Genomic DNA, 10,420 nt, shown 5'->3' with positions numbered 1-10,420 from the left:
CAATAATAGTCAGAATTGTTTTGCTATGAATCAGTCACAAAGAACGGCTAACTCGTGTATCCAAAACATGGTCTCGTTAGAAATCGCATCTAATGAATTTATATCAAATTTTGCGAATCATTGTTGCTAATTTTCTCTCGAGAAGTTCATTTAGGCCCTAGAGTTGTTTCTTATCTTTTTAAGAGATAACTCGGCTCTATTCCGTCTGCGTACTGCAAGAAAATGAAGAGGCCAATTGCATTTTACCTGAAATAAATCACTGCCCAGCAAACTGCTTTGTTTGTTTTATTTTAGGCTGCTTTCACAAATTAGACCTTTGTTATCATTTGACGAATGCAGCTCACTGTCCACGCAATAGGCGTGACAAGTTTAATCACATTTACTGTTCATTTAACAGTGAATATAAGCTTCAGTGAAATGTTTCCAGATGAATAAACGGTATTTTCAAATTACATTGAATCCTTTCAGTGACACAGTAGTGGCTCATAGTAGAATTAACTATAATGTTTCAAATGGTTCAAATGGCTCTGAGGACTATGTGACTTAACATCTGAGGTCATCAGTCGCCTAGAATTTAGAACTACTTAAACCTAACTAACCTAAGGGCATCACACACATCCATGCCCGAGGCAGGATTCGAACCTGCGACCGTAGCAGTCGCGCGGTTCCAGACTGAAGCGCTTAGAACCGCTCGGCCGCACCGACCGGCTATAATGTTTCCTCAGCACTTCTATACATCATAAAATTACTTTTACACACAATATTTAAATTACGTAAAACTTACTCTTTGCTTTCTTAATGAAATACTTTTAACTAATTGTGGAGGGAGAAGCTAATTGGGATACTGAACATATTGTTAAGCGCAATGAATTCTTTACACTACGATATTACTCAGCTAGCACTTGCAGCAAATAAACTCAGTGAAAATCACGTTCTTCTAAATGGCCTTCTCTCTATGAAATCCTGTTAAAATCAATAATTATCCTCAATCTTCAGTTACACATCTTGGAGTATCAAAAATAAAATTCATTCTCTGTGTTGCTCATCCACCATTCAAGTTCTTCAGTCAAATACAACCTCTGGTAGCCAAAGAGTATGTGTTCAGGCATGCTAGATGCTCATGGTGGCAAATATACCAAACACCTTTCAACGTGACCATTATAACGCAAGCTTGTTTTCAAAGAAGTAAAAACTCACAGTGCAAGACTATATCGCCAAGGCGTCTATGTCAATGTTACTAGGTATTTTAAGATAAGAACAATCGTAATAAGTGTCAAAGCGTAACTACATTATGTAACAACCTGAGAGAACAAACAAATAAATCAGTTGTCACACATGACAGTCTGCAGAATATCATCAAATTGATAGCGACAAGAAAAGTTGTTATATACTCGGAGTCGTTGTATTATTGTACACAGACATGAAATCTTTAAATCGTCTCGAACTCCAAAGACCTAAGATCGACACAGCAGTAGTACAAAGATGCATAATACAGAAACACAGCAACTATGAATTAGTGGGTACGGATTGACAGGTGATAGGCGTCGCTAACACGAAAAACAGTCATTGTCACATCAATTTTCACATTGTAATGGTTTTTCGTTTTTCTTCTTTTCGTACAATCGCAAAGAATCAGTGCTCGTGATTATATTTCAGAATATTTTTAAATAACGCAAAAATACCCGAAATAAATTTGTTCTCCTACCAGTTTGTCATCATTTTGCTACGTATTTTGTAGCACATTTATCTCCTTGGTTTAATGAAGCTATAGAGCATGTATTTGAATTAGGAATTTCGTAGGCAGCTCAGGCTTAAGTTGTTGCAAAGGAAAAACTACAACACAGCTTTATTATACTCGTAATTTCTTTCGATTATATCGTGGACGAAAGTGAAATTTTACCTAAGCTTTGAGTGTGCATTGGAAAAACTTTTCTTCGGTGGGACAAATGTCATTCTGAAGCACTCAGCAAACAACACATCTGACATCTCAGAAAAGTGCGCAAAAGAATCTCGTATCAGATACTTTCACGATGTGAAGAAACGATTCCGTGAGAAGTTTCGCAGTAGGTATTCCTCCAGGCAGAGTTTGCATTTCAACCAGGCGAAAAAAGTGAAGCGAGTCAGCCTGAGGGAGTACAAAGGAGGAAAATGTATACGAGAGCGTAAGACAAACAGGAAAAGAGAGACGGTGGAAAAGACTGGCAGGTGTGAACACATGACGGCAGAGAAAACACAGGGGCGGATGCAAGACACCTTTGTTTAATTTCTGTTCGCGTCTAAAGGAGACTTTTCTGTTTAACCTGGCGCAGTACGGAGATTATTACGCACCATTTGTCAGAAATTTGTGATTAATTTACACAACATGTTTCGCGACTATTTTCTCCCATTATCAAATTCTACAAAACAAGGAAATTCAAATAATTATTCCTCAATACTACACGTACTAAGATACATGTGAAGTAAACCTATCTATGTTGCACCATAGTATTACATATCTTAAAACTAATATGCGACTGCGCACAGTCAATAACAATAATAAGAAGCTATAAGGAAATGGCAAACGTGCATTGTAGAACATATAAGACTCTTTCTTGCTCATCTCTTAGCACCACGTAACTCTTTCACTGAGCTCTATTTGTTAACTTCAAATACCTAGCAAAGTTCGTATCATCGTTGTACCACGGCTTCAAAACAGGCGTCGTTAGTTATGTAAGTGCAACCTATCCACACAAATAGTGATACATACTTTTCAGATTTTCCAGGCACAGCTCAGTAACACACTAAACTCTTATCCCGTTCGTTCAGCACGTCAAATGACTTCAATTCTAAAGTGTTTACGTAAGCCCGGGTGGGGCCTTAACCGTAGAATACTACACCCCAGAAAAATTTTCGATTGCAGTTGGTCCCAATTCGCCGTTCCCACTAATCTGGTATTGTCAGTATGGGCTGTAAAATAACTAGCGCATACGTTCGGTGACAATATTATAATTTCCCCCTTTAATGCTGGGCTGCCTGCACACCAGTTTTGGTGGCGCTCTGAATCTGGTCTAGCAGTTCAAAATTGTATTGCAAAGACATGTAGTGCTCCCCTATCACAACTGAGAATCAGCCTGTCATAACATGACGATAAGCGACTCATTCATCCTGGTAGCATAAAAACTGTACCATATGCACATTATTGACTTGGGTGTAAATTGCATGACGTAACTTAAATCACCAGATGCATCGAACTGTTCACGTATTCACAGGTTGCTTGCCTTGGTGTGACTATGAACAAAACCCATGTTCGAAAAACATGTCAACATCAGTCAAGAGTTCAATGTTGACATATCTTATGCAGTATAATGCTCCATGAGAAACTTGGCACTGTGTAGCAGTAAACAGGATCCAGATCGTATGTGCCCAGGCATACACTCTGGAATCGTTCCAAAATATTTGTAAGTAAGTGCATATGTGTCCATATAAAGTTTCGCTACTTTTTTTTAAATTAGAGATGTTGAACTCTTGCCACATATTCATCACATGCCCATACTCAGCATCCAATATGGTAGTAACTGATAGTTATGATGGGCCCTGTGGTTTTATTGAGTTTCTCCCAGGAAAACAGATATTAGTATGGGAAAATACCCTTCTTCATAATAGTCTGAAACTTAGCATAATCAAGATATGCAGCTTGCGTTGTAGGTAACTCCTCCTGACACATCATTTCAGCAACATTCTGTAGTGGTGCCTGTATTAATCCCAGTAAGTCCAGGAAGTGCAACATATTTTTATTAGTAATTCATGTAAACCAAATGTATCTCTCGATTGTGTCAGGGAAAACACTAAACCAATCTCTGGTCATACTGTAATCATCAAAGACTTGATTAAAAAGTGAACATTATACCCACTTAAATTATAGATGAAAACTGCTCTATATCCTGAGAGTTCATAATTCTAATCTCATAAATTGTGTACAGAACCGCAGAATTTACTGGTTAGGTGGCAGTCATCCCCATCTTGTCCATCCGCTTCTTTATCTAATGTCTGTCTACAAGTATAGCAATCATCTTCATTCTTGTATAATGGCCATAGAAATGATGGTGTCATAAATACCATAAACTTCCCTCGTAAGGTTTTGCAGCTGAAAGAGCAACCATTCTGCACAACTGCCCCAATGTGCAAAACATAACAATTAAGACATGACTCATATGTGCATACAACTTGATATGCAGTTGCTAAAGGTGTGTACTGCTGTCTGCTGTTTGAGAGTGTTATGTGAAGCAGTAGGACCCCTGACAGCCCACCACAGGAGCAAGGAAATATTCAGACTCAGTGTACACAGGAAAGGGTTCTCACTCCTTGTGGAGAAAGTTCTTAAATTTTATAATTTAATTCTCCTCACTAGGCATTACAACATGTACTGGACCTTAGGAGAGCAAACCAACAGCTGCAGTCTCAACAACCCACATATACTAAGCAAGTTCAGGCACCTAGGACATTTGATCAAGTAGTAGTGTTATTTCTGACCATCAGAGATTTACAATAAATCTGCATGTGTAGCATGACAATCAATGCTCTGGAAAAATAAAGGTCTCCAACAACAATGTATGTAATAACATCATCATGTTAGTTGCATTCCCTCAGGCGACGTACATGAAGAGATGTATGAGGATTTTGTCCCTAAAATTTACCTTTCGTCTGAGGGTTTATGGGGAATTTAATACCATCATGTTTATCCGCGTGGTATTGTTCAGGACACTGTGCATTTTTCTTATAATTTCTTTCAGAAGTTGTAAGGACCACAGAAAACAATACTAGCCTTTATTTTGGACATTAACAACAGCTTTTTTATCAGCTGTATCCTTTGGAAGATACTTAAGTTATGATCCTCCATGTAGTGGATCATGCACTTGTACATGAATGTCCTAATACAGAACTCTGTGGAGGGCATTACCCGAACCACTTCCTTGGAATTCAGAGAGCTGGGCCTGTACTACCTTCAGCATAATATCATCAAATCACTCAACAACTGAAGTGCCCCTTGATATCTCACTATTATCACCTTGCTTATGCATGAACACAGTCTTCGAGACACTCACCTTGTGTTGGACATTTAATTCGCAGCATGCTGTAACATAGTATTTAATGGTGGGATACCACAGATAGTTTAAGATTTTGGAAAGTTTCCATCTCAGAACGGACAAACAGCTATTCTACCTGAAAAGAATAGGATTTTGGTATATAACTGTGTTACAGACGAGGGTAGGCAATATGCTGCCTCGAAGTGCACCTCTGATTGCTAAATACGGTAATTCTGTGACTTACCAAAACATCATCATCTTCTCTGTCCGAAAGTGTCAGGGGCTTACGCTGATCGTTAGTCGATCGTCAATAACATTATGGAGACCCCATCCCAGTGACCCAGATGTTGGCAATAGCAGTGAAAACACTGATGCAGACATCGACAATCTCGCATTGTTACTGCTGGGTGAGGGACAGTAGCCGGACAGGCGTGGACGAGGTGATGCTGACATTAATGGTACTACCATGCTACTCTTAGGCTGGAGACAGTAGCAGATGAACCTGGATGAGATGATGCAGATATTGATGGCCACTTCAGTGACTGCATCTGTGGTGCAGCAAGCCCACCTCTCGAAACAATTCGCAAATTTTTACCAAAGAAAATCACCAAACAGCCGTTTGTTTTCAGAAGTTGTTACTTTATTTATACAACAAGTTTCAGAATTTCATTAACGCCATATTCAGATCCCTATGCACTCCATGTATGGCGAGTTAGATTCGTCAGTGCAGCATAACTAGAGCTATCAGTAGCTGGATTGCCTGACTTTTTGTGGAGTGTGTACTTTGAAGATTTGTTGTCAAGTCTTCAAAATACACACTCCACAAAAAATCCATGGAACCCAGGACACGCCAAAAAAAATTCATGGAATCCAGGTATTGATGGCTCTGGTTATTAAAGCATCAATGTATGCGCAGGCACACACATGAGCACGCGTGCACACAGGTGTATGCAGACAGAGAGTTACTAAAAATCTCTGCTTCACTCGGACAAAGTGGCACAGGCATCAACAGCCGCACCAACGACCGGTCTGGTGGTGGTGTTCTTGTTGCTCATGATGCAGTAAGTCGCTTCCAAAATGCATCAATAATCATACAAGAATGTATCACATACACACACATATACACGTAAGTGGCATGTGTGTCCATCATTAATAGTAATCTACGACATTTATGTTGTGGTTCACTGACGATAAGTGATTTTTATCTACTCATTACCTCATCAGTTTCTATATTGCATGCATATTCCAATACTTCGTGCTCCAATTCAGTGTTTATGTTTCCATGAAGTGTCATCACTATTAGGTTGTGCAGATCATTTCATGGCCTATCACAATGAGAAAATTGAGTAGAAACTGTTCAGCATTGATTAAACATATGTGTGTGTGTATGTGTGTGTGTCTGTGTGTATGTGTGTGTGTGTGTGTGTGTGTGTGTGTCACTTGCATCACTTACGTACCAACACATTCAGAGACATAATGCAGGACTTCCGTTGAATCTGAGAACAGGCGAGTCAGCAGGTCGTAATCAGGGGTGTTACCTGACACGGCATCAACCAGGATCAAGAACCTGAGCACTGACAACTGCATACTGTGCCTGTTGCGGCCTGCTGGTGTAACATGTGTCGGCATCAACACCATACTTGCGGCGCAAGCTTCTTCACATTACCAATCAAGTCCGCAGCACATTGCATCTTCAAAAGCATGGAAGCCAGGAAGATATTTCATTTTCCCAATGCAGAGTGCACATCAGTTCACGTATTAAACGACTGGGATTCTTCTGTACACAGATGTCTTGCGAGGGCCCCTGGATAGAAGTACCAATCGGCTGCTGATGCTTCAATCATTGTATAGACGATAAATCTAAAATTATTTGTTCCATTGTTCAAAAGAAGCACAGATAGCTTCTGTTAAATACATACGTGAAGAATGTAAGTGAGAAATTGGAAAATATTTAGTGAATAAATAAGTACAAAGTAGTTTTCGTAAAAAGAAACTGTTTATTAATGAACCAATTCAGTAGCAATTGCTCATTTTTGAAGCATCCAGAAAGCCATATTGTCCACATCTCTCCTTCAGCTGCTATAGCGCAAGACTTCCTTATGTTTTCAGATTCTGAACAGACACATTTCCATTAATTTTTTTAAACTAAGACATTCTCTCATGACCTTTGATATAAACTATACTGTCTATGATCATACACCACTGCATCATCATCCAAGTGATTTTCGTGATAAAATCGCGTCAACAACACTGCTTTTTTCGAGTCGTAGCACAATACCCTAAGCGGAATGGTGTGGGTGAAGCAAAGATTGTGGAATACCTCGTTAGTATTTGTTGGAGAATGCTATGTATCCAACATACCTGAAGCACAGTCATCATAAAACCTTCGTGTGTCTGCAACGATCTTGGCTCTAAGAGGCATCTCTGTAAAATGCTCCACATGTTGTGTAACACCTCCACATTTATACTACAGGTTGTATAGTTCCTGTTAGGGGCAATTAGCAGATGAGCCAGTTGCATAGTACTCGTATTAATGCATACAGTGCGATGCTTGGAGGGACTCTTTGCTATGACTCGAATTCAATACATACATCCATAGTTCAATCTGCTCCACCTCATGTTGCTTTGCTCCTTAAACTTCTTTGGCTAAAAGTGCATCTGGAACCACCGACATTATCATAATAAGAACTATAAAACCTTGCGTACAGCTCATAGAATAGTCCATATGCATTTTTGTCTGTCAAACTGTAAATTATCGAATGGAAAAAAGCTGGGAGTTAAATTAAATTCTAGCATTGGTTTCTTTAGAGTAGGCAAATATGCTCGAATCCTTTTTAACATTCCCCTTCCTGTCTGTTGGCAGTAGTACAATAATGAAGCAAGGTGTTTCTAGCTGCACAGAGGTCCTAATCGTCCATGCTTGATGAGATGACTGTGGAAAGACTGGATATTCAGACAGCTCTCATAAATGGAAAGTTAATGACAGCTGGACTCCAGAATTCACTACATGTACAAGTTTCAGATCCTTCGTCTAATAGAGATAAGCATGGTACTTTCTATACCAGTTTATCAATCACAAACTTAGGCTCATCTGCGTCGTGTCCTAGAATGTATGTGTTATGTTCCTATTTAACGTTCGTAATAACATGATTATTGAGTTCTAAAAAGCTCATTTACATTTTGAGCAGTATACACACACCAAAGCAACAATCTGTTGACCTGTCTATGAAATACCCAAAGTTTCGTAGGGCATTCATATCCGACGTTGATGCAAAGACATATGTGTTGAGAGTCGGAGTCATACCAATGTTTCTGGTGCAGTCGATTATAACGTCATTGAGTTCGTATCTTATTTCCTTATCAGAAAGACGAGTGCATTACGTGTAAGGTGTGTTGTTACCATTGCTGGTGGTGCCTTTTTAAGTGTAAATACCACTTCGAAATATAGGAAGCTCTTGCTTGGAAGTGACAGACTGTGTTGACATTGAATAATAATTCGTATCTCATCCCCCCCCCCCAATTAACCATGGACTATGTTGCTGGTGGGGAGGCTTGCATGCCTCAGCGGCACAGATATCCGTACCATAGGTGCAACCACAAAGGAGGGGTATCTGTTGAGAGTCCAGACAAACGTGTGGTTTCTCGATGCTTACCTGATCTAGCCTTGCTGTGGTGGTACTGTGAACATCTGAAAGCGAGGGGAAACTACAGCCGTAATTTTTCCTGAGAGCATACAGCTTTACTGTATGGTTGAATAATGACGGCGTCCTCTTGAATAAAATATTCCGGAGATATGGCCCCCCATTCAGATTCTCCGGGCGGTGACTACTCAGGACATCTTTGTCAGGAGAAAAAAACTGGCGTTCTACGGATCGGAGCGTGAAATGTCAAGTCCCTTTATCAGGCAGGTACACTGGAAAATTTAAAAGGGAAATGCATAGGTTGAAGTCAGATATAAGGGGAATTAGTGAAGTTCGGTGGCAGCAACAACAAGACTTCTGGTCAGGTCAATACAGGGTCATAAACACAAAATCAAATAGGGGTAATGCAGGAGTACGTTTAATAGTGAATAAAAAAATAGGATCGCAGATAAGCTACTACGAACAGCATAGTGAATGCATTATTGAAGCCAAGATAGATAGAAAGCCCACACCTACCACAGTAGTAAAAGTTTATATGCCATCTTGCTCCGCAGATGACGAAGAGATTGATGAAATGTATGATGCGACAGAGGAAATTATGCAGATTATTAAGGGAGCAGAAAATTTAATAGTCATTGGGGGCTACAATTCGATAGTAGAGGGGAAAAAAGGGAAGGAAAAGTAGTAGGTGACTATGGAATCGGGATTTGGAATGAAAGAGGAAGCCGCCTGGTAAAATTTTGCGCACAGGATAACTTAATAATGGTTTAAGAATCATGAAACATGGGAAGACACCTGGAGACACTGGAAGATTTCAGATTGATTATATAAAGGTAAGACAGAGATTCAGGAACTAGGTTTTAAATTGTAAGACATTTCTAGGGGAAGATGTGGACTCTGACCACAATTTATTCGCTATGAACTATAGATTAAAATTGAAGAAACTGCAAAAAGGTAGGAATTGAAGGGGATGGGGCTTCGATAAACTGAAAAGAACAGAGGTTGTAGAGAGTTTCAGAGAGAGGAAACGATTGACAAATACAGGGGAAAGAAATTCAGTAGAAGATGAGTGGGTAGCTTTGAAAACAGTGAAGGCAGCAGAGGATCATGTAGGTAAAAAGATAAGGACTAGCAGATTCCCTTGGGTAAAAAAAGAAATATAAAATTTAATTGATGAAAGGAGAAAATATAAAAATTCATTAAATAAAACAGGAGAAAAGGAATGCAAACATTTCAAAAATGTGATCGACAGGCAGTGCAAAATGTCTAAGCAAGGATGGCTGGAGGACAAATGTATGGACGTAGAGTCGTATATCACTAGGAGTAAGATAGATATTGCCTACAGGAAAATTAAAAAGACATTTGGAGAAAAGAGGACCACCTGTATGAATATCAAGATCTCAGATGGAAAACCAGTCCTAAGCAAAGAAGGGAAAGCAGAAAGGTGGAAGGAGTATGAAGGAGGTCTATACGGGGACGATGTATTTGAGGGAAATATTATGGAAAAGGAAGAGAACGTAGATGAAGATGAAATTGGAGACATGCTACTGCGTGAAGAATTTGACAGAGGACCGAAAGACCTAAGTCAAAAAAAGGCCCCGGGAGTAGACAACATTCCATTAAAACTACTGTTAGCCTTGGGAGAGCCAGCTACGCCAAAGCTCTACCATCTGATGAGCAAGATGTATGAGACAGGCGAAATACCCTGAGACTCCA

The sequence above is a fragment of the Schistocerca piceifrons genome, chromosome 1, assembly GCF_021461385.2.
Source record: "Schistocerca piceifrons isolate TAMUIC-IGC-003096 chromosome 1, iqSchPice1.1, whole genome shotgun sequence".
NCBI lineage: Eukaryota > Metazoa > Arthropoda > Insecta > Orthoptera > Acrididae > Schistocerca > Schistocerca piceifrons.
The sequence above is the reverse complement of the archived record's forward strand: the minus strand, read 5'-3'. Positions refer to the sequence as shown.